We start from the raw sequence: 27,296 nt of genomic DNA, 5'->3' as shown, positions 1-27,296 counted from the left end.
GCATTCTTAATGCTGGCTAGCTGAAGTATGAAGCCAAGCAGATGAGGTGTCTTATCCAAATACTGTACATTCTCACCTTAAGCCACTTTCAGTTTACGACGGGGGGTTCCAGATGTAATTCCCTGAATCTGGTGTGGTATTTCCACTGAAGCTGTCAAATGAAGTTCTGAACTTCTTCAGGATGGAGTTATGCTATCTATCACCAAGAACAAGTAGTGGGTGAGACAAAGAAGGAAAAGAAAGAAGGAAAGAAAAATCAATAAACTAATGAATAATTTATATCACAAAGAAGTTAAGAAAAAGAAGTTTCAAAATGATAATCTAAACCAAGACCAAAACATAATCTAATTTCAAAATGTGTATTCATATATTATAATTTAGGATTTTTTTCAAAGACATATAAGTTTATAATAGGAAACTCTCATTGTGAAACAGTTTTTCCCAAAAATATAACAAATACTGATATGGATATGTTACACCTATCTATTCTAAGTGGATCAAAACCTTCAATGAAAAGATGTTCATAAGATTATAAACTCTTTGCTCTATTTTTCTTCCAAATCGAAAATATCCCCTGTTGAGGTGTCCTTCCAGAGGAGGGGACTCGGGGAGACGACCGCGGACACAATGAATGACCAAAAGCTGATGGCTAATGGCAAAGTTTATTTATGACACAGGGTGTTACACACTAGTTTCAAGGCCACACACACAGGCATGATCTCAGTGGTTTGATGATTAACAGCAGTAACAGGCAGTGATTAACAGCAGTCACGAGCAGATACACATTGCTCAAACTAAAGACATAACATCTAGATATAACAACATCTGTTTACGACTAAAAGGGAGTGTAAACCGGAAACGGGAATAAAGAAGAGATTAGGGGGTTGCTTGTAGGTCAAGGGACTTGGCTCCAGCACGTCGCCTTCGGGACACCTGTGCCCCTGTGAGAACCAGCATTCCGGGACTCGGGGTCAGCGCTTCGGCCTTCCGTCCTCTCGTGCCCCAACAATCCCCTTTCAACTATGTAAGTAATTAATGCTCTATAGAGAAAAATCAAATAAATAAAATGTTAAAATATATGTTTGATGATTATGGAAACTGATTTGTTTTGAAAAGACACATAATTTTATTTTTTTACTATCAGAAATAAAACACAACATTCATTTATTCTTAAGAGCCATTTTACTTCTAGAATTTATTTATTTTCATGGTGATCACAAGGTAAATAGCATGTGAAAAATGAAAATATAAAGTAGGATAGAGTGATTCATCTTTTATTTCAAATACATTCTTTTCCATGGACCATACTTAATAGTTTAATATAAACCAGAAAAGGCAAATATTTTGAGACAATTCATTTACAAGGGTATTTAATTTAATAACAAATTAATGTCAAAGTAGAACATCTGGCCACCTTTGCTTGGATGTTACTACATTGATTTCATGTTACTGTATTTTAAATATGTTTACCTAACCTGTTCGTCCATTTACTATTGTGAGAATTTCATCTGTGGTGTTTTTAAGTGTTTTCTTTGCCCTCTCTACTGCTGTGTTTCTAGATAATATGTTGACATATAAAACTTTTGATTCACAAAAGGCAAAATACCTTAATATAGGGAAAGTGCACTAATTTAGGAAAGTCTAGATCAATGTCATACAGACTTTGGAACACTGGATGACAAAGCAACAGGGGAATAGACGCCAAAAGCAAACCTAGATATTCTAACAACAGCTTTCTAGCTTCTCCTGGACATTCATTTACAAGTTGCAGTTAAACCAGCTTGCAGGACTCTAAGAGCCAAAAAAGACTGAGCGATGTGAAACCAAGTATCTCCTTGTGGACTGTTATCTTTTATTGGGGGTCTAAAAACCATTAAAAATCATTAAATGTTTATATAATCAAGATTAGGACAGTTATACTCAGATAGTAAAGGGATTTGCTCTAATTGCGAGTTACTGAAGAAATACATGTTCTAGAAAATCAGAAGCAAAATTTGATACAAGAACAGCAAAAGGCTTTGTCACTAACATTTGAAAATGAGAAAACTCTAGTCACTCTGGATTCATGTATCATCTTTTTTTATTAGTTTAGGCCCTTTTTTAACTTAAATATCTTTCACCAGTATTTAACTGTTTTATAATGTGCCCAGGAGGGTTCCTATTTTGCCGCCTTCATGTAATGGAAGATTTGGGAAATTAAAAAACCAATTCCACTGTAATTATTAAACAGACATTATCTAAATTATCCGGGAGACCCTGGGTAGTAGCATTGAGTCAAAGTCTAATGGAAGTTAAAAAGGTTAACTAGGAAATTTTGGCCCTCATTCTCTTCCATTTCTTTAGTGAAGTGGAAGTGAGAGAGATGAGCAAATGCAATTTGTCATCAGCACTGATTTACTCTGCTTTTCCATGAGCCCTTGCCTTTCTCTAACATTACAACACTATGTGGAGGCTCTGTACTTGTCTGTGTGTGTATGTGCGTGTGTGTGTATATATATTTCCAACGTAATTTATTATCAACAGTAATATATTGTATTGGAAACATTGTTGAGTTTATCATTGTTGAGTTTATTAGAAAGATAATTGGAAATATAATTGTTTAAAAATAACAGATAGTTCCTTTAGCCAAAGTGCTGCACTTTATGCATTCACTACCATTCTGCTATAAACACAGTGATGGATATTATGTAAAAGAAAAGTTAAAACCGAACTTAAAAGGATAATGAACATCCTCAACAACAACAAAAGCAAAAATACCATTTGCACCCCCCAAAAAAAAATAGAACAAAGCTGAAGGCAGGAAAAGATTGCTTGAAAAGTACATTTTTACAAAGTGCAAGCTTCTGGTTCTGAATTCAAATAATTTGACATATATGGTGAGCTGAATGGGAAACGAGAAAGATCATCATTACCACAGTCATCACATTATCATAATCAGAGTTATTTCAACACAGACTGCATTTCCTGAAAACTATTTAGCTCGACACAAGAGGAGGCTTGCAATTTTTTCTGTGTACAAATATAATCCAGTTTAATTGCAAATATTATCTGACCCAAATGTCTGGCATTCAATTAAAAAAATTATAAGACACAAAAGTAACGGGACCCCAGAGCACATCATCAAGAAAGAAAAGTCATGAAAGGAAGATACTGAGAGGGACACAGACTTCACAGTCATTATATATAGACTTAAAATACCTAAGATAAATGCATGAAGGAATCTCTTGGAGAAAGAGGAATAGTGTGTGACATAAGAAATTAAAGAAATTTACAGTCAAGTCAAAATACTTGAATTAAAAAGTGCTATACAACAAATACATTGTTTTTGGCTTATTAATAGAGAAAAAAATGAGCAAAGATGAAAATACAACTAAAATTTAATTAAAAACAAGCATAAACGTAAAAGTAAGGGAACAGACAACCTAAAACTGTGGGACAATACCACATACTCTACTAGGCATATAAACACAGGCAAAAACAAGACATGAGATAATTAATCAGCACTAAAAATATCTTAGGGGAGAATTTTAGAACTTTTTAATTTATGAAAAAAACCAACTCAGATGTCTATGAAACCCAGGATACAAAGAAGTACAGTTAGAATTCCTTAGAATGAATGAATATCATTGTAACAAATAAATAATAAATGTTAGCAAACAATGGCATGACATACTAAAGATCATAAAGGAATAACTACTCAATCTAGAGTTTTAGTGAAACTATCTTTCATAGCCACAACTAAAACTAAATATTTTGTTAAGAAATAAGCTGAAAGAATTTTTCTTACATAAATAGTAAAGGAATTTTAAAAAGATAAAAATTATTTTTCCCTAATTTTAAGCCAGAGAAAATATATCTCTGATAGAAACAGATTTCTACAAAATCAGTCAATAAAGGAGTAAAGTTCATGATGCAGACTTTACATTGTATTATACCACATGCTGGCTCTTGGTCATTAATCAAGTAGTAAAAAATTGAAGTATAGAATGTTACACAGTGATTCTATAATTAATATGGTGTAGTGATATCGAAACTTTATTTAATCATATCCACTTTTCAGTTGTGCCTGGGGTTAGGACTGGGAGGAATCAGCCCCTTCTACAGTTTCCTCCATGACCTAACTGCAGAACACAGTTCCTTGGATCTGAGTTTAGGACATCTAGTCTAGCACTGGATGACGGGAAACATATATAGGATGTCTCTTGATCCATCTGGAATTTAATATTTGCAGTCCAAATTTCAGTCTTTAGAACAGCCTTAAAAACTGGGCTGAAGCTGTCATACATATATCTAGTCTTCAATTTATAAATGTTTTTCAGAGAACTTATTTTCCTCTGCACAAATTCTTTCTTCTACCAGGCCAAATTAGTAAAAATAAGCTTCATAAATTTTCATGGTCACTTGCAAAGGCCATCATTATACTTTTAGCTACTAACATTTTCAGGTGACCTGTTAAATGTTCTTCTCCTGTAGTTATAAAAATTAAAAGCTGAAGCCATGGGCTCGGACTCCTTAAGATGCTACCTCTCTCAGTCATTTATTATTATTTTTTTGTTTACAGTTCCAGATCAGTGAACTAATATGTTAATTTACTTTTCTTTTGTATACATTTCCCCCATCCTCCAGAATGGTTTAAATGTGCATTACCATTCAAAATTCAGATATAGGAATGTAGAATCCAATGTAACAGTGGTAAGAGGTGATTATTCTTTAGGAAGTCATTAAATCATGAAGGTACAGTGCCCAGAAGTAGAACTAATAGTCTTTGAAGAGTTCCTGCAAATTATATGATTTTATTCTTCTTTTAAAAATTCTGTGCTTACATAATCCATTTTCTTTATCCATTCTTCCATTAATGGACAGCTAGACTTAATGGCTAATTTTACTCCATTTTCTGAGAAATTGTACATATCTTCATTTACCCATTTATTAATCCATTATTTGTGAGTTTTTGCTGCCGATTATTATAAATTCCTCATAATATGTTGAACATTAGTTCTTTGACAGAAGAATAGCTGGCAAATGTTTCCTTTCATTATGTAGGCCACCTTAAGTGACATAAAATAGACTCATAATGTCAAATAGTTCATGTTTTACTCATGTGTAGAATAAGTATGTAAATAAGTACATAAATAATAACATTGAATAATTGAAATAGCATGAAATTGTTGAAGGACACATAGAGAAGAAGAAAGGTATCAGGGTAATTGGGAGAAGGCAAGCTGGATAAAGAGAGAGTAGAAGTGATCAAAATATGTTATAGCCATATACAAATATTCCCAAACAAGGCCTACTGTTATGTATAACTAATATGCCTCAAGGACACTAGCTAGGCCCTTTAGACTTTCTGTTCTTTGCTATGTGAGGACAGAGCAACTGGACATAATATAGAAAGCAGGGAGTGAGACATCAGATGCTAATCATGCCAGCACTTTGATTTTGGACTTTACAGCCTCTAGAACTAAGAAAATAAATTTCTGTTCAAAAATAATCTACTCTGGTATGTACATACATGCACAAATATATTAGTATATAGCTCTTGGGATAAAAGAAAATTGATATAAGAAAAGATAACTACATTGTGACTTATACTTTAATATTGAGAAATCCATTATATAGTACAGATTCAGATTTACATTTGTGAACAAAAATCTAATAGCTTATAAATCTCTTTAGTAGCTAACAGTCTAAATCATTCATTAATCAACTTTAAAAAATGGAGAATGGTAGAGTGTTCTCATATGAGCAGGACTGCTGATATGGAGCTGTGTAGGGTAGAGTAAAACAAGAAAAGAGAATTCTTAGTGATTTCAGATATTGTATAGACTAAATTCTCATTATCAGAAAATGTGTATAAATGAATGCCGTGCAAAGACCAGTTAACAAATTCAGAGTACAGTGGAGTGATGGATGAGGGCTAGAGAAAAATTTCTGAATGTTAGTTTCATAGAAGACATTCCCTGAGGAATCCTGAGCACAAGAAGCCTGTTATCCTCAGGATTGGTCAACTTCCTGTCTTTGGAACACAATCCCTGACACCTACAACTTCAAGGAGTAAATAGTTCGGTTGCCTCATGGTTTCAGAGGATTCATTCCATGATTACGTAGCTCCAGGGAAGGAACATCATGGTGGAGTGGCACAGAGAAACAAAGCTGCTGCATTCACAGCAGCCTGGAGCTGGAGAACAGAGTTGGAGATACAGGGGCAGGGGCCAGACACAGACCACGAGATTACACAGCTTTGAACCATGATTACACTTTGAATCACCTCCTGGACAAACACAGAATTGTTGTTTATTAATTCCCTGGTTGTCCTTTAAACCAATCAAGTTGACATAATTTGAGTATAAATCGTCAAGTGTGTGATATTACAATTATAACATAGCTAGAATTGAAAAGGAAAAAAATCAGAACTTATGACATGGAGCAAAAAAAATTTCTGTTTGATGGTAAAGGCCTTCAAAATTAAATTATAAACAAAATATAATTAGTGAAAATAAATTCAAAGAAGCTATAATGAAGAAAGTAATAAACTTATTAGTTAAATAATGAAGTGTAATGCCCAGGGTAATAACAGAGAGATTTAAGAGAAAGGTAAAGAAGATTAAACAAGATGAAAACAAAGCCTGAGAGGGAATAGCCCAGGAAAATGTAAAATTTTTTTTTAAATTGTAATTGCTCAAGAGAATAGCAAGAGGATAGAAATTATAAAGCAACACAATTCTTAAATAAGAGGATTGTTTAGCATATATAGAAAAATGGACACTAATACAGAGGAGAGAGTAAAATTTTAATTAGAAAACAGTATAAAACATCAATGTCAATTTTTTAAAATATAGATAAATTAATATGTATTTAAGAATACAAATTTGAATTTGTATTTCAAGAAAAATTAGGAAACATCAAAAATCATGTCCCATAAAATTAAAATGGTAATTTCAAATCTCACAGGTGAAAAGAAACTAGGACCAGATTCCTTTCAGATTTTTTTTTTTTTTTTGTACCAGGGATTGAACTCAGGAGAGTGCACTTGAGAGGCAAGTAGGTGGTAACACCCCTAAGCTAAATCCCTGGCCTCTTTCAGATTTACTAAAAATAGGTTTTAAGCTTTTAAATCTTTACTATCAGATTTTCAAATAAAATTGAATCTAAAAAATGTATCCCTTGTATTTTAGAATATAACTGCGTACAAACACACACACATGCACAAATACATACTAGTCGCAAAACTGAAAGGAAAGGTGTATGTTCATCTAAATGGATAACCAAATACTGTCAGCCAGTAGACAGGTTTACAAAGGCCTAGAAAATAGTTGACACCCCCTAAAACAAATGTAAAAGGTGACAAAGAAGAAAACAAAGATTGACTTTACAGAACTCTCCGTCCAGCAGACACCATTTTTGTAAGTACAGACATAAAAAGCAGCAAGACAAAATTGACATAATAAAATTACCCAAATCATAGATATATTTCAGTGACAAAAGAGAGAAGGGTGAAGATGAAAATAGGAAGAGTTAAGTCAAGATACAGTACTACTGGACTATAAGGTACATTTGAGAACTGTAAGTAAAATTCCAATAATACAGTGTTTCATAGGATGAACAGTTCCACATCCAGTTAACTGAAAATGATCCAGAATTGCAAAAAAGACTTCCTGTAAACATTCATTTACTTGCGATACAGGCACAATTTTATAATGCACTTAGCTAGTGGATTAGTGAAGTGGTTTTGCCAGAAAGATTCAGCTTGCCAATTAGTGTTTTTAATAAGTTTTTCTGTCAGTCCCTAGAACTCGATTTACCTCTTCCCATATTGTAGTTTGGAAGCCATTGTTGTAGTGGGTTGCAATTCAATCAAAGTAAAATAAGTCCTACTAAAATAAGTCCTGTTATAATATTTAATGAATTCACTCAACAGCTGATACCACTGGTGAGGCAAGATAAAAGAGCACACAGATATGAGTGTACATAAAACAGATCAGAATATTAAAATGATAAAGCATAAGTGGAAATGTGCTCATATAGAATTGAACAAAGATCTATATAATACATGTTACTGTGTTTGAAGTTTTAATGAGAACTGCATGAAATTCAAACTAACTTGCTTTTATACTGTGTGATCCACGACATAATTTGCAAATTCTGTAACTTTGGTTAATACACTACAACCTATAAGCAGTGCCTGTATACTAACTGACTTAATTTATTAATGTAGCTCTGCCTTATGGTACATTTTCTCAGTAAATTCTATATCCGTGTGTCATAGATAAGCACAAAAGGAATATAAATGTGTCAGTCATGTACATCTATGCACTGGTAATAGTCTATAGATCAGAACAAAACACAACTAAGCAAATCTTAACTGAGCAATACATTATCCAACTTTCATTGCGTTTGAACTTAAAATAGAGAATTTAAAGTCAGATTTCAGATTTAGTGAGCACTGAATGTCTTATAAAACTGACATAGATTAACTTTGTCCAAGGTGAGATTTGTTTTTCAACATTCCCGAATACTTTTATGGTAGATATGACACAACAAAAGTCTGTGTTTCCCTTCTGCTTTACACAGCTGCTGTCAGGAAGTGGCTTTTCTGCTGGCAGTGACATATGCTTCGATGCTTTGCATTCATGGCAAAATAATTTTTCTCCAAGGAAATGTGAACAGAAATGATAAAGACCATTTCCATTAAGTTAACTGGGAAGTTGTCTCCTTACTCTTTCTGAGTCTGGAAGGGTTTGTGGAGGCACAATCTGAAAGTAACATGGTCCTTGACTGCTCTTAAACAGGAAACATCCCACACATGACAGAAGTAATCATATTTGCCCAGCTAAATGAGAGAGAATTAAAACTGTACTATGTCAAATCACTGACATTTTCCATTTTATTTATCTATTTACTTACTTTACATTATGGAAAGTTACTATACAGGAAACAAAAAATACATAGTTAAACAGAATTTTTCAGTATCCCCGGGATTATTTGAATGCTTGCTAGATACATTTGCAAATTAAACTCCTAATCAAGCCTTATACCATGAAATTCAACATATGTATAAGCATTTCAATTATGCATATATAAAGAAACAAATACAATTAAAGTTTGAATGTTAATATTGATAAAAACACCATAAAACAAATACATCCCCTTACATACTTTCATTTATCCTCCCTGTCTACACTCTGTAAGATGAAATGTTAAACAGCAAAACATATTTTGTTTCTCTGGGGGTTATTTCACTTTATCTTTTTTTCTTTATTTGATCCTATGAGATGCCATGGGAATCTTGGTGCCTATTATTAATAATACAATGTGTAATCCTAAGGGGAAGAAAACAAGCTGGTAATACAGATGGAAGGTATGTGATGAGAATAAGCTGCAATTTAGAAAGGCTTCAGTAAAATCATTTTGCAGAAAGCATAAGAATAAAAGAGGTTTCCACACAGAAATCTACCATCATATAAAGTTAATTTGAAATAACTTTTCTTTGCTATTACCCATTGATAGTTGGAGGCAGCATGACTAAACTATGCTAAAATATGAGTGAATAAATAAAAGCAAATGTGATATAATTTAATTATTCCTTGAATAATATTTATTTACCAATTGTATGAGTATCCCAATAAAATTGCCACATGTAACTTCTGGAAATTCATTAGAAGAGGAAGGATGATTTTGGAAAAAAAAAAACTTCTGTGATAACAGGATCAGAAAGAGTTTACTGACAGAGAGATTGCACTCCACCCATGGACACACTCACCGGGTCAGAGAACAGGTGTGTATCCCAAACTGATACAATCACAATAAAGAGGTTAAAGATATGCCATGTACAGGAACCTAATAACCTCCACGACTATAAACATTGTGCTTCATAAGTGTGAGATTAATAATGTTACCAAGAAGAAATGAGGAAAGAAGATTCAGAGGGGGAGAAAGGCAGGATGGAAGGAAGGGGAAAGGTATAAAAAGAGAAATCAGTGCCTATTTGTGCCCTCTCTCCAGGATGATTGTAAATTGTGTGTATTGCAAATATGTACTACTAATTAATAATAATATAGAGAATTAACTTATTAAAATTTTCCCAAATGCCTTTTAAATGATACTTCCTCATGTCCTTGGGTGTTTAATTATAAAATTTTGAGCTCTGGATAGGCTCTTTTTTTCTGTGTGATCTCTGTTGCGCTTCTGAAGTGGGCACTGAGAGGGATGACAGACATCGTCGCTCACCTTCTCAGGGGTGTTTGCCGGCCTCTTTTAATGGGTTCTCCTGTCCCCAGCTTGGGATAGGACTTTCCATCCTTTCTGCTTTACCTGACTTCATTTGTGTTCCATTACTCAAAATCCAAAGAGTATTCTAGCTAGTAGAAATAAAAATACTTGTGGAAGCGAAGTCAATTTTCTATTCCGGTAATTCCTTGAGTCATTTATGTTATTTGCCTCGCAGTATTACATCAGCAGTATTTAATAAAATCAGCAGTCTATACTGGAGATAAAGGACAGATACCTCCTCATTTTTTGGTCTTTAAAGTGTATTCTCTGAACTATGTGGAGTTATTTCAGTATTAGGTATAAGACTCTTCTTAGACTTAAAAATAAGCAAGTAAGGGAAAACCTCCCTCTGTTCTAAGTGGTCTCATTCCCTTGTTCTTGGCTATGCATAAGAAAATTACCACAGCCATACTTTCTTTCCTGCTAAACACATTTATGAAACTTTACTGAATGTGAAAGCTATCATTTGTGGCTTTAAACTTCCTAAAAGTCAACCAACAAATTGTAAAATTTTGTGAAATATAAAACTATCAGTAATAAACTTTTATCTTGAGGTTATATACTCCTTAACCTCCAAAGACACACTCAACTTTAAATTGAAGAATATTAAGTTATCATGTAATTAGGTCACTAACACAATTTATTAATATTTCCTACATTTTGGCAATTATGTTCTTACTTGGAGAGAAAATATGGAAATTTTTTCTTACAAGACATATTTTGGATGGAATTACAATATTCTGCTTAGTTTATTATTTGTGTACTCTCTTCGTGAACAACTATAAGATTTAGGCAACAAGGACCTAGACTGAAGTTAAGTGTAAGGAAAAGACTGGTTCTCCCAAGCCATAAATCTTACCCTGCTATTGGAAGAGAGACAGTCATAAGCAGAATACAAGACTCTTAAGGCTAAGTATCAATGACCCTGTTGTTCCTAGTCTAAATGGATAGTAAGCAGTCCAGAGACTGAGTCTGTAGATTCCTGTCCAGGCAGATTCCCAAGCTGGAGCCTATGACCCAGAACAGGATGCCTCCTGGAGGTCATCTTTCTACTCTTGCTTGGCTGCAAACTTGGGTCATGGAGAAGATACTTAGAGTTGACACCCACAAAAGTGTGCTGGCAACATAAGTTTTACACAAAACAGCACTCATACTCAGAGATGTCTCTAAGAAAAATGGAAACTAAAATATCCTCTATACATATTTTACACCCGCTGGCACTGAGGATCATATATACAATAAAATTTTTATATCCTTAAGATGTCATTTCACTATGTTCCAGGATGGTCACTAAGTACTGGACTCAAGCAACCCTTTTGACTGCTTGGATCGCTGGGATACCAGTTGTGCCACACCAGCAATTCTTTTTTGAACAGGAAGAGCACAATAGGTTTGACAGGGTTGTATTTTGCCATTTCTATCTCCTTTTCCTTCAGAAACTCATGACTCTATGTAGAGGGCCAGCTCTGCCAGTTAACCGCAAACTAAACCTGAAGGCTTAACCTGAAGCACACGTCTGGGCAGTGTCCTTCATCCACACCCAAGGAAGAGAGCACTACGTTCAAGTGTGAAATTCCCAGGAGTCCACTCTGGAATCCATCTCTTCCGGAGAGCTCAATTATTTTTCATTTTATTTTCCGTGATTGCAGTTAGGCCGGTTTCCAACACCCCTTCAACAAATTTTTCCCCTGGACAAGTGGAGATCTGCTACTCTTGGCAAAACACAGGCAATTGGCATGGGGAACAGAAATAGGGCACATGCTTTACAGGTCTGCTCTTTCTCAGCAGCAGCAACCCTGGGTGAAAAAAGGAGGGGTAGATTGACCTCCAACCCAGTACAGTGACAGCTACATTTCAAAATGTGTGTGCTCTGCCTCCGTCTTGTTCATGCTCCACCCAGAGCCCAAAAACACTCACAGAGTCATTCTGTCTCCATCTCACCTAGGCCTCTGGTCCCTAGGTCACCTGAGTTAAAGCAGCCACTCCACAGTGAGGCTGTAGCAGGTGAAGGTAGTGCTGAACACAAAGTCCACAGCACTGAGTCCTCTGTGATCCCTAGGAAATGTCTGTGGTGTTCACCAGAGCAAGTTCCAAGGCTGTTTCCAACTTCATCCTCCATGGTCCCTAGCGATAATACATTTCTTATGATTTTACTGACACACACAAAATTTATGTCTTCATGAGGTACAGTGTGATGTTTTGATATGAGTTAACAATATGGCATGATTTAATAAAAACAAATCTGACGTTTGAAATTTACTTAATTATTTTTAAACAAGTAGTATGTTATTATTGACTCTAGTCACTCTGCTGGGCAGTAGATGTCAAAAGCTATTTGCATAGGTTTAATCTAAAATGTCCCCCCAAGGACTTATGTATTTGGAACATGACTGGATCACAGGGGTGCCATCCTTCAGTGGATCAGACCATTGATGAGTTCAAAGCCAAAACTGATAGGAGGTGAAGCCCAGGTAGAGCTGGGCAGAACTGTAAATTGCCTTTGGAGGGCGCATCTCGCCCCCTGGCTTTTCCTGTTTTCTTTTCTTCCTGTTAGCAGAGCACTAGCACCCTTCCTCTGCTTGTCTTTTCTGCTAGGCTATTGCCACCTTTGGGGCAGTTGTCCATGCAATGAAATCTCAGACACCACGAGTCAAAATTAATACTCACCTCATTAAGTTGTACTGCGGTTATAGAGTATTTTGTTTCTGATCTGTGAAGCTAGAAAAAAACACTATTGAAAGTTTTTGTGCGTGCGTGTGCGTGTGTGTGTGTGTGTGTGTGTGTGTGTGTCTGTGTCTGTGTCTGTGTCTGTGTGTAGTTCTGGGGATACTAACAATGTCCTCATGCTTACCAGGCAAATCTTATAACATCGAGCCACATCTCAACACTCTAGCTAAGCTTGTAACCTTTATTTAACAACTCCTTCTTACTCCCCCGCCCACTGGTTCTGCTAACCACCAGTCTACTTTCTACTTCAAAGAATTCAACTTTATTAAATTCCACATGTAAGTGAGCTCATGTTATATTTGTCTTTATGTGCCTGGGTTATTTCCTCTAGGAAAAATATGATAAATGTAGCTGAAAATGATAGGATTTTCCTATTTGGAAAGACTGACTAGTACTCTACTTTATACATAAATTATTTTTTCTTTATCTATTCATTAACTAATTGGTAGCAGTCATTTCTATGAATGATGAAGCAAAGAAATGGGAGTGCAAGATCCCTCAACATATCGATTTTCTTTATTTGCATATAAATGCAGGATAAGGGTTATTAGATCATAAAACAGTTCTCTCAAGTGTTTTTAGAAGCAATCCCACACTGTTTCCATAATCTCCATGCTAGGTTACCTTCCATATCATCAATGATTCCTTTCGTCCAGTTTTCTTTACTCTTTGTCCCCTTCATCACTTATCTTTTATCTTTTTGATAGAAACAATTTCATTGGGTATAAGGCAGTGTCGAGGGGTGAGATTCTCCTTCGCATGATAATTATTACGGTGTTACCATGTTGTAAATCTGTAGCTATTCATCATATATGTGTATTTTGAAGTGTTTTCTTCAGATAATTTAACCATTTTTATTAATTGGAATTTTCTTGTTTTGGCATTGTGTGAGTTTCGTATATTTTGTGGATATTAGCCCCATAGCAGATATGTTATTTGCAAGTATCTGCTCCCATTTTGTCAGTTGTCTTTTCACTTTATTATTCATTTCTCTTCTCTGTAGAAACCTTGTAGTTTAACAAAATCCTATTGAAAACTTTCTTTACTTTTTAATTTTTGTGGCCTATTATTTTCAGAGTCATATCTAAAGAATCATTAGTAGATCATTGACATGGAGATTTTCCCATAAGCTTTCTTTTAGTAGTTTTACATTTCAAATCTCATATATCCAAGTGTTTGTTCCATATTGAGCTAAGTGTTGTATATATTATAGAATAAAGATCGAATTCAAGTATTCTGGATATAGATACTTTAGTTTCCAAACATCATTTATTAAACAGATTGCTCTTACTATATTCTATGTTCTTGACTTTACCAAATATCTGAGTTTATTTATCAGCTTTATTCTGCGTTGTTCTATATGTCTTTAAATTGTGTTAGAGCTCTAATATTTGTATGTTAGCTTTGCAATACAGTTTGAAATCAGGGAAGACTATGATTTCAGGTTTCGTCAGAGCATTAGGATTCCATCTGAATGTAAGGATTTTTTTTTACATTTCATTGAAAAAATATATTGGAATTCTGATTGAGATTGTATTGAACTGTAAATCATGTTGTCAGTAACATTTTTTACTATTTTCTATTAGAATGTCTTTTATTTATTTCTCTTGCTTAATTGTTCTGGCTAGAATTTTCCCAACTGCTTTGCTAAAAAGCAGTGTAAGAATGAATATTTGTCTTATATCTGCTCTCAGAAGAAAAGCTCTGAACTTTTTCCATTGAGTATGTGAATTTCATGCTTGTCATATATGACCTTTATTGTATTTATACACATTTTTGTGTATTGGTCAGGTTGGTGTTGCTGTAGCAAAATATTGAAAAAGACAGCTTAGAGCAGGGAAATATTTTGGACTCATCGTTTCAAAGTGGATTCATCAGTCCACAGCTAGCTGGTCCAGTTGCTATGGGCCCACGCTGAGGCAGAGCATCATGATAGAGTAGTGTGGTGGACAAAACTGCTTTTCTCACTGTCCCAAGAAACAGAAATAGAAGGAGACAGCCCAGTCAGAAGTGTCCTGGAGACAAATACAGTCCCTAAAGTTGCGTGACCCACTCTATTGTATTAATCCCCACCTCCCATTTCTATTACCTCTCCATAATATCACTAAATTAGAAGTTGAGAGTCATTATCATCCAATCACCTCCCCAAATCCTATCAGCCACCAAGCCTTCATACCACCAGCTGATTAGGGGATATCTTAGAACCCCGCTGTGACACAGTCTATACCTAATCTAGTCAAAGTATGTATCTTGGAAAGGTATTAAATTTAGTCGTTTTTTTTTTTTATTTTCTATCTGTTAGATTACTATATGATTTTTATCTTTTAGTATGTTAATGTTATATACCTCTCCTTTTTATTGTTATTCTGATGTTATGGTGTAGTCCACTTTGGGATGGATTTTCATTCATTTTGCATCATGATAAAATAGTTTTGCTATTAGTTTTGCCTTTGTGTGTTTGTTTCTGTACTGGGGAGCGATGTCAGGCCTTTGTTCTTAATGCCATAATGGTAACCTCTAACTCCCTGGAACTTCTCTAGGGAGAAGCTCATATCTATTACTTGTGGCAGGGCTTTTGACTACATCTCCAGGTGTTTGCTGAGAGGACTCAGGTGTGCTCCTAAGTAATGTGTGAAGAGGGTCTGATTCTGGGTGGACAGTGGTTAATCCAGAAAGAAGTACCCAGGAATGACTATACCAGCCAGAAATTTCAAAAGAGAATAAATTCTACATGTGCCTCACGAAAAAACATTAGTTTTGATTTTAAAAATGTAATAAAAATGGTTAGAAGGAATAAAGGCCCAGCCTTTGCCACTGGTATGCAATTTTTAAATTCTTTTTCAATTGATCCATGGAGAGATACAAAAAAGGAGACTGAACACATTTTGGTAGTGAGGTTAGTAAAGTGATTCCTTGCCTAACTTCTTTTATATTGCATAAATATCTCAATAATTGGTCCTTTAATGTAGCTAAGAGGTTGATTTCCAAGTAGCTGATAAGATCAGTCACTTTTTCCCCTAGCTGATACTGAATTTATATTGAATACTGCTGACACTTCTAAAAACATTGAAACATCACAGGCCAAATAAAGTCTTATGTTATTTATATATTGCTATGTAACAAGATCTCACAAATGTATAAAACAACACGCACTCATTTTCTCACATTTTATGTGGGTCAGGAATCTGAGTGTTCCTTCGGTGACTTCTCTCCTTTAGCTTCTGGTATCTGTCATCATGATACTGATCAGTCAGGCTAATAACTGAAGTTTAGATGTTCATATTATCTTCAGTACGATTCACTTTTCTCTGAGGTGTTTGAAGGAGGATCTGGGTTCCTTCATGATGCTAACCAGAGACTCCCTCATTTCTTTGCCACATAGCCTCATTGACATGGCTACCAACTTCATTAAAGCCAGAAAGAAATTCTGTTTGCAAAGTAACATCATATGTAGATGACTGGGAAATCTGGTATCCCAAAACAGAGTTTGGATTCTACTGATAAACAGAAAGTCACTAGGCAGCTTACTCTCAAAGTACAGAGATTACACAAGAGCATCAATACCAAGGAGTAGAGATAATTGGGGTCAAATTAAAATCTAATTGTTGGGCCTGGGATTTAGCTCAGCGGTTCAGTGGCCTGCCTTGCAAGCGCAAGGACCCGAGTTCAATCCCGGTACTCCCCCCAATGAATAAATAAATAAAATCTAATTGCTAGAGTTACCAAAAGATCAGTGCTCTCTGAAGCTTAAACCAGTCTGGTATGGCATGGTTTCAGTTGCTGTTCAAATTCAGATATTTCTACAACTTTGTAGCTAGAAACTAAGATAATACTTACATATCATGCACTGTTTCACCAGAAAAAAAAAAAGATCAGATCAATCTTTCCAACTTTTTTAAATTTTAGAACTTGAAATAAATAAATAATAATAATAATTATTATTATTTTATTTTTTGGGGTACCGGGGATTGAACTAGGGTCCTTGAGTTTGCAAGGCAGCCCACCAAACTGCTGAGCTAAATCCCCGGCCCAATAATTATTATTTTTGTTGACTGAGGAATGTCTTTATTTGTTCTCACCCAAATAAAATAAAAATCTACTCTTTGTCCTTGATTCTGTACTTTACTCATGTTAATTAATATATTTAGTAATATAAGTATTCTCCTCTGCCAGTTACATAAATTATGAGTACTTGTAATTCATCCTTAGCTGAGTTATCAGATTGAGACATTATTAATGTATCAGCAATAAATAAATAATGATAATTTTGATTTTAAATTTGATTTAAAATCAAATGTCTTCTCATCCGATGGTACGGATTCACAGGAAAATTTAAATATTCTGTATGGGAGCACAGCAAATGTGTATTTCATTTCATATTACGTGGTATAAAATTTGTTCTAATTTCTGCAATAGAAATTAACAAGAGAGTGTTATTTAAATCCATTTCAAAGTACTAATGTCCCTTCTTAATGTAAACTAACAGTGCGTCGGGCACAGATGACTGCGTTGTAGGGATCCCTTTGTGCAGGACCTACTGGCCTATAGTTAGTTCACTTGCAGGATCAGCCAGATTTTATTACAACTCCTATTAGACTATGAAAAATAAATGTGCAAATACTTTTGCACTTGCATCTAATATATTGTTAATTAAAACTGAAATTTCTGGATGTTTTCCAAGTTAACAGAGGTTATTTTAAATTTTGCACAAGAGGGAATTTAAATAAATGGAATTCTGAAGATCCCATTTTGAATACCTAACCATAGTGGAATATGGGATCAAACTTGGATTACATCTGTTTTTTTCAGTATTTAAGGTAAAGAAGAGTTCTCTATTTAAATATCACATATAGGCATTCTAGTACTATATTTTAATATTAATAAATGTAGAGGGCTTCAATAATACTAGTTCTCATTTTAGTACAGTACTCCCCTGATAAATATATTTTATCCATTTGGTTGATGTACTATATAGAATTCAAGAGGTCATCATCTTTCACTGGAGGGCATTTTATATTTGTAATATTTATATTTTATATTTTCAATTAGAAGACACTGCATTTGTGAAGGTAACTTCAAAGTATAAATGATAAATGATTTGAGTCTGGATTTATCAGTATTATTAATGGTTAGCTTCTACTTATCATGTAATAACACCCTTCATTTCTAAAATGATTGAACATTAAAAATGACTTAAAACACATTGAATCAAAAAATAAAAGGAATTTTTTTTATGCTCCCAAGTTTTTAAACTTTTTCAAATGGTATCTACTGTTGTTAATTTTAAAATATTTTCCATGAGACCATTCATATATTTTTTTACAATTATAGTAGCTACATAGTATCATATTAGAATTGGAATCTATAAGTGGCATCTATTACGTTTAATACACATCAGTATTTTATTACACGATACAGTAATAAATATAAGAAATATGCCCAAATATGACCAGATGACTAGTCGCTTGTGACAGCAGCTGGCCCGACAAAATCGTTATAAGTTTTTTGTTGTTGTTGTTTTGTTTTGTTTTTGTTTTTTTGAGACAGGGTCTCACTATGTAGTTCAGACTGACCTGGAACTCACTATGTAGCCCAGGCTGGTCTGGAACTCACAGTGATCCTCCCGCCTCAGCCTCCCGAGTGCTGGGATTAAAGGCATGCGCCACCATGCCTGACTCATTATAAGTCTTATGGCAGTATTTCCTTTCATATCTAACTTACTATAATTAAACTTCATTAACACTGTAGGAAATATGAGTTATTCTCCATCTGCCACATGCCTTTTAAAACTCATTTGCTTTAATTTACAAAATCTGTAAACAGCTGGCAAAAAAATATATTTTAATTAAGTTCTTTAGCATCAGATTTGAAGTATATGCAGCTTTGCCTACATTTCTAAATCTTTGAATATTGTCTTCTTTTTCAACTCGGTAATCATACCAATCTCTTTTTAAGTTTTAAGGAAGTGGGTAATTTTCAGTTAACTTGAAAATTAATTTCTGATCTGTAAGTGGTTAAACTTATTTTTATACTTTTGAAGTGTTAAAAGCAGAAAAGTCTTTACTTTTGTTTACTTTTTAAAATAAAAATTCACTTTTTCCTCTCAATTCATTAGAGTCATTTAATTAGTAATTAGTAATTTTCTGGTTGAAATTCCCTTCTTAGCTATGTTTCATACTCCACATACTACTTTTTTCATACTGCAAGTTAGTTCCTCCCCCTACATATGTTTCTAACTGTTCACAATCTTTAACATTAAACAGTATCATCTACAATTTGTGAGGACTTAAGCATGTTTCTAGGGAGCATAAATTGTGATGTCAGAGATATAGATATATATTTTAGATAACCTGATAAGATCTTATATACATAGGTTCATAAATATTAGGAAAAATTATAACATTGAAAATAAAAGTCTTTCATTCTCATACCATTACACAGAATAACTCCTCTGATACTCGTTTTGTCAACCAATTCAGTGTTGAATAATTTAAGTCCATTCAGACACTACCCACCTAGAGAGTGTTAGGGTGAAAGGCCACTCTGATAAATATTTCCCCTTCTTTAGAAAAAAAAAATGAGAGTGACACACTGTCTCCTATATTTCTAATTGGCCAAACACAAATCAGGGTTAATAAGACATCTTCTCCTCACATGACTACCTGTCTCATTCGGAATATAAGAAAATATTTAGCCTTTTTCATAAAGCATATTGAAAAAAATACACAGAAACAGCTTGAGAGAAAAAAGCACAGGACAAGGTATAAGAGGAGAGGAATGGAGTTTCCATGCGTTCTCTGATGTGCTACAATCCAGAAATTACCTGAAATTTGCTGGCTTCAGTTTGTATAACGGCTTTATCATATAAGCAAAAGCGATCATATCTTCAGCCCCTGGTAACCAATTCAGCCTTTGTACCGTTGCTCCCCTTGAAATGGAGTTGACAGTTCCCGTCCCCACTTCATCCTGAGGCAAGGCGTGTGCCCAGGAAGAGGGTCCTCAGGGGAAAAAAACGATCCTCCACTAAAGAGCAAATGCCAAGTGTTTAGGAGCTGTGTAGCAGATGCTGTCCGCACTCAATTGTGAAGTTCTCAAGAGCTCTGTGTTAGAACTGGGATCAAAGAAACAATATTTTTCTTGTGCCCTGTCCAACAAGGATTTGAGGAGTTTTGTATAAGAGGACACAGAGACCAAATTTATATTTCAAATTACATTATAATATCACAGATATTCAAAAGGACAGTTAATTTTAACTGAAAATCATTCAATAAATAAAAATCGAGTTATATTTATAATGAAATAGGTTAGTAGATATTCAGAAAACAATACAATGCCCTAAATAAAATTATGTAAACTTGTAAAAACATTTAAATGCATTGATAAATTAGCTCTTCTACTCAAAGGAACTGTGAAAAACAAAGAGGAAGCTTTCTTTTGCGAGTTTTAACAACAGAAGTAACAAACTTGACAAGCTTTAGTTTCCTAGACATGATGTATATCAAGGTATGAGAAAACACTTTCAAAGCCTGTCCCAATTGGTTTCATAAACCTTTTCATACCATACAATCTCACACGGCTGCAACCTCCTTGAAAATGAGAACAAAGTCTAAAACCTTTAATGCTGCCCCATCTCAAAAGATTACAGTAATGTTTTTTTAATTTATATATATACGTATGTATGTGTGTACGTACGTATGTATTTTTGATTCAGGGTCTAGCCATGTACTTGCAGCTGTCTTTGAACTCACTGTGTAGCCCAGGCTGGCCTTGAACCATAAGAGATTCCCCTACCATAGTGTCCCAAGTTCTGGGATTACAGGGATGCACCACCACACCCAGTTTATTTTCTCATTTTAGCACAAGTGAAAGAAGAATTCCTTCAAAAACAATAATCAGAAGAAAATTCTAACACACCTCAAAACCAAGATCACATAAAAGTTTCAGTCTAACAAGGCAGTTCTGAATGCTTCACACAAACAAATACAGGGCACGTCATTGCAGGTGCAGCTTTCCTCAAATAATCTCATAAATATTTGTCAAGGGAAAAGTCATTATCAAAGAAGAAGGTGCAAATGCACGAATGGAGGGTCTTGTCATCAGAAGTTCCCGGTGCTAAAGCCACAGACTCATACTAGTTCATAGTTTGTTCTTAACTGGCTGCAAAGCAGGAAGTGAGCAGCAAATCTAGATACTCAGGACTGCTGGAATTGTTGCCTGACCTCTTTCTGCTGTAAGATCAGTTGCAGCATTCGATTCTCATAGGCACAGGAGCCCTACTAATTCCACATAAAAAGGCTGGAGGTTGCATGTTCCTCATGAGACTAACCCCAAAGCCATCCCTTTCCCCTTATACCACTAAATGGATAAAAATGTCTTCTATGAAACTAGTTACTGGTGCTGAAAAGGTTGACTGTACCCGTCTGTAAATTCATCAACTCCACTATTGCTGATTGAAGAATGAATTGATTAAAATTACCCACCAAACGACAGAAGGGTAATCTGGAAGGCCCTCCAGACTCAAGTCCAGCCCCCAAAGGGAGGGGTCCTCAGCTACATTTCCCTCCGGAAATCGGTGTTTGCCTACCAGAAAAGGTGTCCTCAGAAAAACTGCTGCGCTGGAAAGAGTTTAGGTGCTGAGAGGAGGCCCAGTTCCTCTCGTAGAAAACAGGGCGAGTGTAGTGAGAGGAGGAAAATCCCTACTCTGGAACCAAGAACTGCTGCGGATAGGATCCAAGATGCTGTTCCTTACATGATTCCCAAAGGGAGCCTCTGTCATCCATCGCCGCCACCACGGCCCACAGTCAGCTGACAGATACTGAGAACCTACTGTGTGCCAGGCACCCTAGGTGCTGAAGGGCGTCCCAAGGCCACTGCGCTGATGTTTCCTTGGTCTTCCCCTCTCCACAAAGAAGCCAAAAGGATGAAGCCCCGCTGTTCTTTCTGGCCGCAGCCATTTCTTATTTAAACACCCTCAAGTCTGTCCCCTATAATAAAACTAATATGAAGTGTCAAACAAGTATTTGTAAATAGGGAAGGGGGGGTGAAGGGAGGGCAGGGACAAGGGGAAAAAATGAAAATCAAGACCTGTCATGTAAAGGTACAAGAGCCCAATGATGAATGCAACTTTACTGTATCCCTAACATGTATTAATAAACTTAATGAGAGAAAAAAAATCCCATTAGGGCCTGGGATTTAGCTCAGTGTTCCAGCACCTGCCTCGCAAGTACAAGGACCCAAGTTTGATCCCTGATACCAAAAAAAAAGAAAAAAAAAATCCCATTTAAAGATTTTTCTCCATTGACAGTTTAGAAAGTTTTCTAAAGCTTATCTGGAAATACAAACCACCAAGACTAACAAAGGAGGAAATGTAAAGACAATGAAGTTAAGGAACTTTTCTTAATTATAAGATTTGTCATAATGCTACAGAAATTAAAACAGAGTTATGCTGGTTCAGAAATTTAAAAAATCAGTGGAACAGAAAAGGGAGCTCAGAAATAGACTTTCATTATTATAATTTAATATGTGCTTCATTGATTACTGAGTTTATATTATATAGGCACTTTCAGGGAAAGCTTTTAAAATAAAATAATGAATTGTGGGCTTATACAACTTAAAAAGCAGTGTTATAATATTTAAAGACACAAATCTGGAGTCAGATGCCTACATCCCAACCTCAGATGTGGCATTTATGGGCTTTGTTATTTTTGTGCAATGAGTTTGCATGTGTGTCTCAGTTTCTACTTCTAGAAATTGAGGATAATAATATCAAAATTTTCTCAGATATTTTTGTGGACTTAGGAGTTAAAATGCATAATATATTTAAATGAGAAACTGACACAAATAAGCTTAATGTGTATTAATTATTATCAATATCAAAATAATAACTAATTATAGTAAATATTATGATATGAGAAAAATAAATGTGTAATTTTACTTTGTACCACACACAAAATCATTTCCAGATAAAATAAAAACCTAAGAGAAGCAAGTCTAATGATACTTAATTTCTCCATTTGAGAAGAGGAGGTGCTTTTTGCTGAAAACCATTTAAATTGTTCTGCCATTTGACAAAAAAATCCTAAAATTTTCCACTCACTTCCATGTTTACAATAATTTTGTCATTAAACTAGCAAACAATTATTTTAATATATATTTGCATTCCAGTAAGTTTTACAAATTCTAACAAATTCACCCATGCTGTATTAGCTCAGTCATTGTGGAGACACAACACCAAGTTCTAACAACTTAAAGGAACCGAGGTTTAATTTGCTCAAGGTTTCAGTTCTTGATGGCTTCAAAGCAGAGACACTGTGGTAGAAGGTGTGGTAGAGCCATAGTGCATAGCTGTTTTTTTTTCAGGTAGGCCAGGACTTAGAACAAGGGAAGTGTCAGAGAGGACCAGGCAAGGAACTATGTCTACTTCACAAGATCACTCCTCCATGACCCTTTCAAACACACCCGGGGGAATTCTTTACTGATCTACTAGTCATTGTTTAAATTCCATAAAGCTGACAAACCAGGCTTAATGGTATCCCCTCCACTTATTTAAGTAATTATCATGATTCAAAGAAATAATACTGTGTTTCATTTTCCATAAATATTTCCTGACTCAACCAAGTTCAGTTATTGCTTTCCTGTAGTCTAACACTGTTCAAAATGGTCATACAACAATCATCACAGGCTTTTTTTCATAGAACTTTTTGAATTATTTGGTGATTAAAAATTCTAAGTTTAAAAGAAGGCACAGTGTGGTGGATTAACAAATGGTCATTTTAAATGAGAATGCCCAGCCGAACTGAGTCAGCTTTGGTCTGGGGGTGGAGGATTGTTTGCAATGCCATACAAGGAAAATGGGAGGTAAAATAGAGAAGATGGCATGCTGCTGATGTCCCGGAGGAATTTGTTGTGGCTGGTCTTCTTGAAAGGAGCTGTATTTTTGTTGTTGTTGTTTTGTTTTGTTTTTCAGCTTTAATTTAATTTATTGGTACATTTTAGGGATACACTACAGTTACATTCATCGGGATCTTGTACCTCTATATGACAGGTCTTGGTTCTCATTTTTTCCCCTTGTCCCTGCCCTCCTTTCACCCACTCCTCCCCTCTCCATCTTGAGCTGTTTTCTTTTTTCCCAGGAGCAGCTCGGGTCCTCGTTGTCACTGGAGATGGCTATTGTTGTCTTCTGGGGAGAGCTCTGGTCTTCACCTTGATCATTTCCTGACTCCAGTGCAGATCCTTCAGCCTTCTGGTACAGATTTTTCACCCCATCAGTGCAGGCCTTCTAGCTTCCACCACTGGCCTTTGGGCCTTCCCCGTGCAGATCCTTGATATGGACTTGTGGAGGACACTACCTTGGCTCTTGACCTCTGACTGGACTCATGCAGGAACTTTTCCTGGGATTCAGGACCTTGACTGGATTCTTTGGGTCTCTAGCTTGTGGAGAGCTCTTTTGTATTCTTCTACATTTTACTATTGGGGAGCATATTATGAAATCATCCTATAAGTTATATATCCTGTATTAAATCTATTCTCTTAAACCACTGACTACAACACATAGCTAAGTTTACTTTTAGAAAAATAAGAAAACTTCTAGTAGTTACTAAATGAAGATCTGGTAAAATACTCTCCATAAGCCTCAGCTTTCTAATTAACAATATAAGAATAATAATGTCTGTTTTATACTGGATTTAACCTCAGTAGAAGCAATGTATCTAACAGAACTTAACATTTCAATTTTTTTAATAAACATTAACAGAAAGCATTGCAGCATATCTACCAATCTACCATGACACCATTCAAAATATCTTACACAAAGAAAATTTACTAAATATTGTTTGTTTGGGAAGTAGCTTCATAAGTTAAAGTTCAATGTGCCCGATTTTCAGTGCATTGGCTTTTGAAAGGTCTGAGGACCAAATGTCATTTCTTTTCTTCTTGTTTCCATGCATTTTGTACTACACAATGATATGCAATTTTAGAATTATTTGGGAGGGAGTCTGTTTTCTTCTTTGTATTGCACCTGCATAATTATAAGATAAAATTTAAAGGATAAAGAATCACTGGAGCAACAGATTTTGCTTTTGTGTGTGAAATATATTACAACTAATGGTCTTAGGTACTTCAGAATGTTTTCATTAAGTAGCAATACATTATTGTAAGTATCGGTGCATTATTTTTGTTGTCATTGTTATTATATTGTTTGAATTTGAAAAATCCTTCTACTATGCCTGGAGTAGAGATAAATTACAGATTTCCAGTGGCTTCAGGTCACAAACTTCTGCAAGGAAAAATTTCAACCACTAGCTTCCTGATGCTTACTGATATCAAAGTAAACCATGTTTTAGTAACTGAATTCAGCAGAAATGCTTTTCAAAATTTCTCCCTTTAGCGACCAAAGAAGAAACATATAATGTACTTGAGTTTATTTCAAAAATGAGCACTCCACCTTCCTCTTTGGATTGGCAGAGGGGTTGAAGGGAGGGCAGGGGAATGAGAAAAACCTAAGAACCAAGATATATCATGTAAAGGTACAAATTCCCAATGGTGAATGTCATCATATTGTATACCTAAAATGTACCAAGAAACTTGATGAATTATAAACAAATGAGTGCTCCAGTAAAGCTTGAGTTTTAATTTCATCACTGGGGCTCCTAGGCATGTTTAACTGCACAAGAAATATTTAAAACAAATAATCCCAATCACCACTTTGTTGCTGTAGAACGTGCTATTTTTCTACCTTTTTCTTTTACTCTTATTTTCTATGGTAAGGAGGGTGGGTACAATTTCATCTGAGTTGTTATAAATACAGAGAAATATAAACTTTATTTACCATTATTTGAAAACAATATATTTGATTTATTTAAGGATTTTGATATACCTATATTTCACAATATTTTTGTTGAGTTTGTCAAGTGTTCTCTAAGAAACTAAGAGCCTGGCTTTGGGTATTTTATTTTCTTTGAATATATGTATTTTAATGGGATCTATTTTAAGTTTTAAGATAGATCCAATCAACATCTGCATGTAAACCATGAGCTTGCATTTTAGAAAGCATGAATTGCTAGCTTGCCTCTGTTTCAGTATAAACAGGGAAATCACTATTTCTTAGTCAATTTCATTTAACTTTTATCTACATTTAACTACTAAATGTTCTTTTACTTACTAAGCCTAAATTTTTCTCCCTAAAATTTCTACTAAAGCAAGTTTGTACTTAATGTTAGAGCCATTTAAAATAAACCAGGGATTTAGCTTGGTGGCACCAAACTACCTTGAAAGTGCAAGGTCCTGAGTTTGATCCCAAGTACTACCAAAAAAAGAAAAAAATAAATAAACCTTTGACTTTTCCTTCACTGGAATGGGTTAAAGAACATCAGCTGAACAACTAGTAGTGCTCCCACAACAAAATTGTATCTTCACTCTCCTAGGTGTCTTATTTACGTTATACCATTTTATTCTCACAAAAGTTTATTGAACTATTTTCACCCCATGATTTTACAAAATGAAAACCCAGGTCACAGATGCTAATATTAAATCTCAACCACCATAGATTTTTCATGACTTTTTAATCTAAGAAAATAGCATGTAAATTTTTTATAAATGGACAATTTCACCTCTTGCTTAATATCGTAATTTATATGCATTATATGCTCTCTGCTTTTATTTAGTTTTTCTAGATTCATCTTTAAAATAAGAGAGACAGCAAGAGAAGAACAACTGAAGGGAGAGGGGAGAAGGGAGGTGACTTAGAAGGGAGGAAAGAAGGAAAAAGTGAAAGGAAGAAAAGAAAGGAAGGAAGCAACGTCCTTGCATTTTAAATGGTGAGATAGAGGGAGACAGAGGGTGGGGGAAATTTCATTGCTATCTTTTATTGACTACGTGCCAGTAAATATAATTTAGGGACTTTAAAAGTTGGCAAATTTCTAATAATATATTTCTGATGTACTCATGGCTCCTGGCTTCTAAGAATATTATTAGCTAAGATGTACTTGTATGCAGCATGTGAGACCAGAAAACATTGAAAATGGTGTTGCTTATTCTAAACATTCATCATATATTTGATAATTTATTTTATGGATATTTTATTTTCCAGCTAAGGGCAGTGAGTATAAGAGGAAGCTCCTGACAAAAGAGGAGGACGAGAGAAGTGACAAGTACAGCCTGCCAGACAGGAAAGGACACCTAAGCACACGTGCTGTCACTTGTGTATGGAACACGCTGCTGTCGTGTGTGAAGACTGCCTTAGGGGTGGTGATTGAAGCAAAGGCTACCTCTGTGCAGAGTTTTGTTTGTGTTTTCATTGTAGT

The 27,296-nt window shown here is 35.0% G+C and overlaps 1 long non-coding RNA gene across 1 annotated transcript; it reads left to right on the top strand.

The window, feature by feature from the left end:
• The first annotated feature begins 905 nt into the window (after positions 1-905).
• Positions 906-27,296, top strand: LOC104849125. The gene is made up of 3 exons (XR_776652.2): positions 906-1,024; positions 26,658-26,810; positions 27,083-27,296. It is a non-coding gene; the product is annotated as an uncharacterized LOC104849125 (long non-coding RNA).

Source organism: Fukomys damarensis, unplaced genomic scaffold (assembly GCF_012274545.1).
Source record: "Fukomys damarensis isolate Sample0158 unplaced genomic scaffold, DMR_v1.0_HiC HiC_scaffold_1, whole genome shotgun sequence".
Lineage (NCBI taxonomy): Eukaryota > Metazoa > Chordata > Mammalia > Rodentia > Bathyergidae > Fukomys > Fukomys damarensis.
The sequence above is the reverse complement of the archived record's forward strand: the minus strand, read 5'-3'. Positions and strand labels throughout refer to the sequence as shown.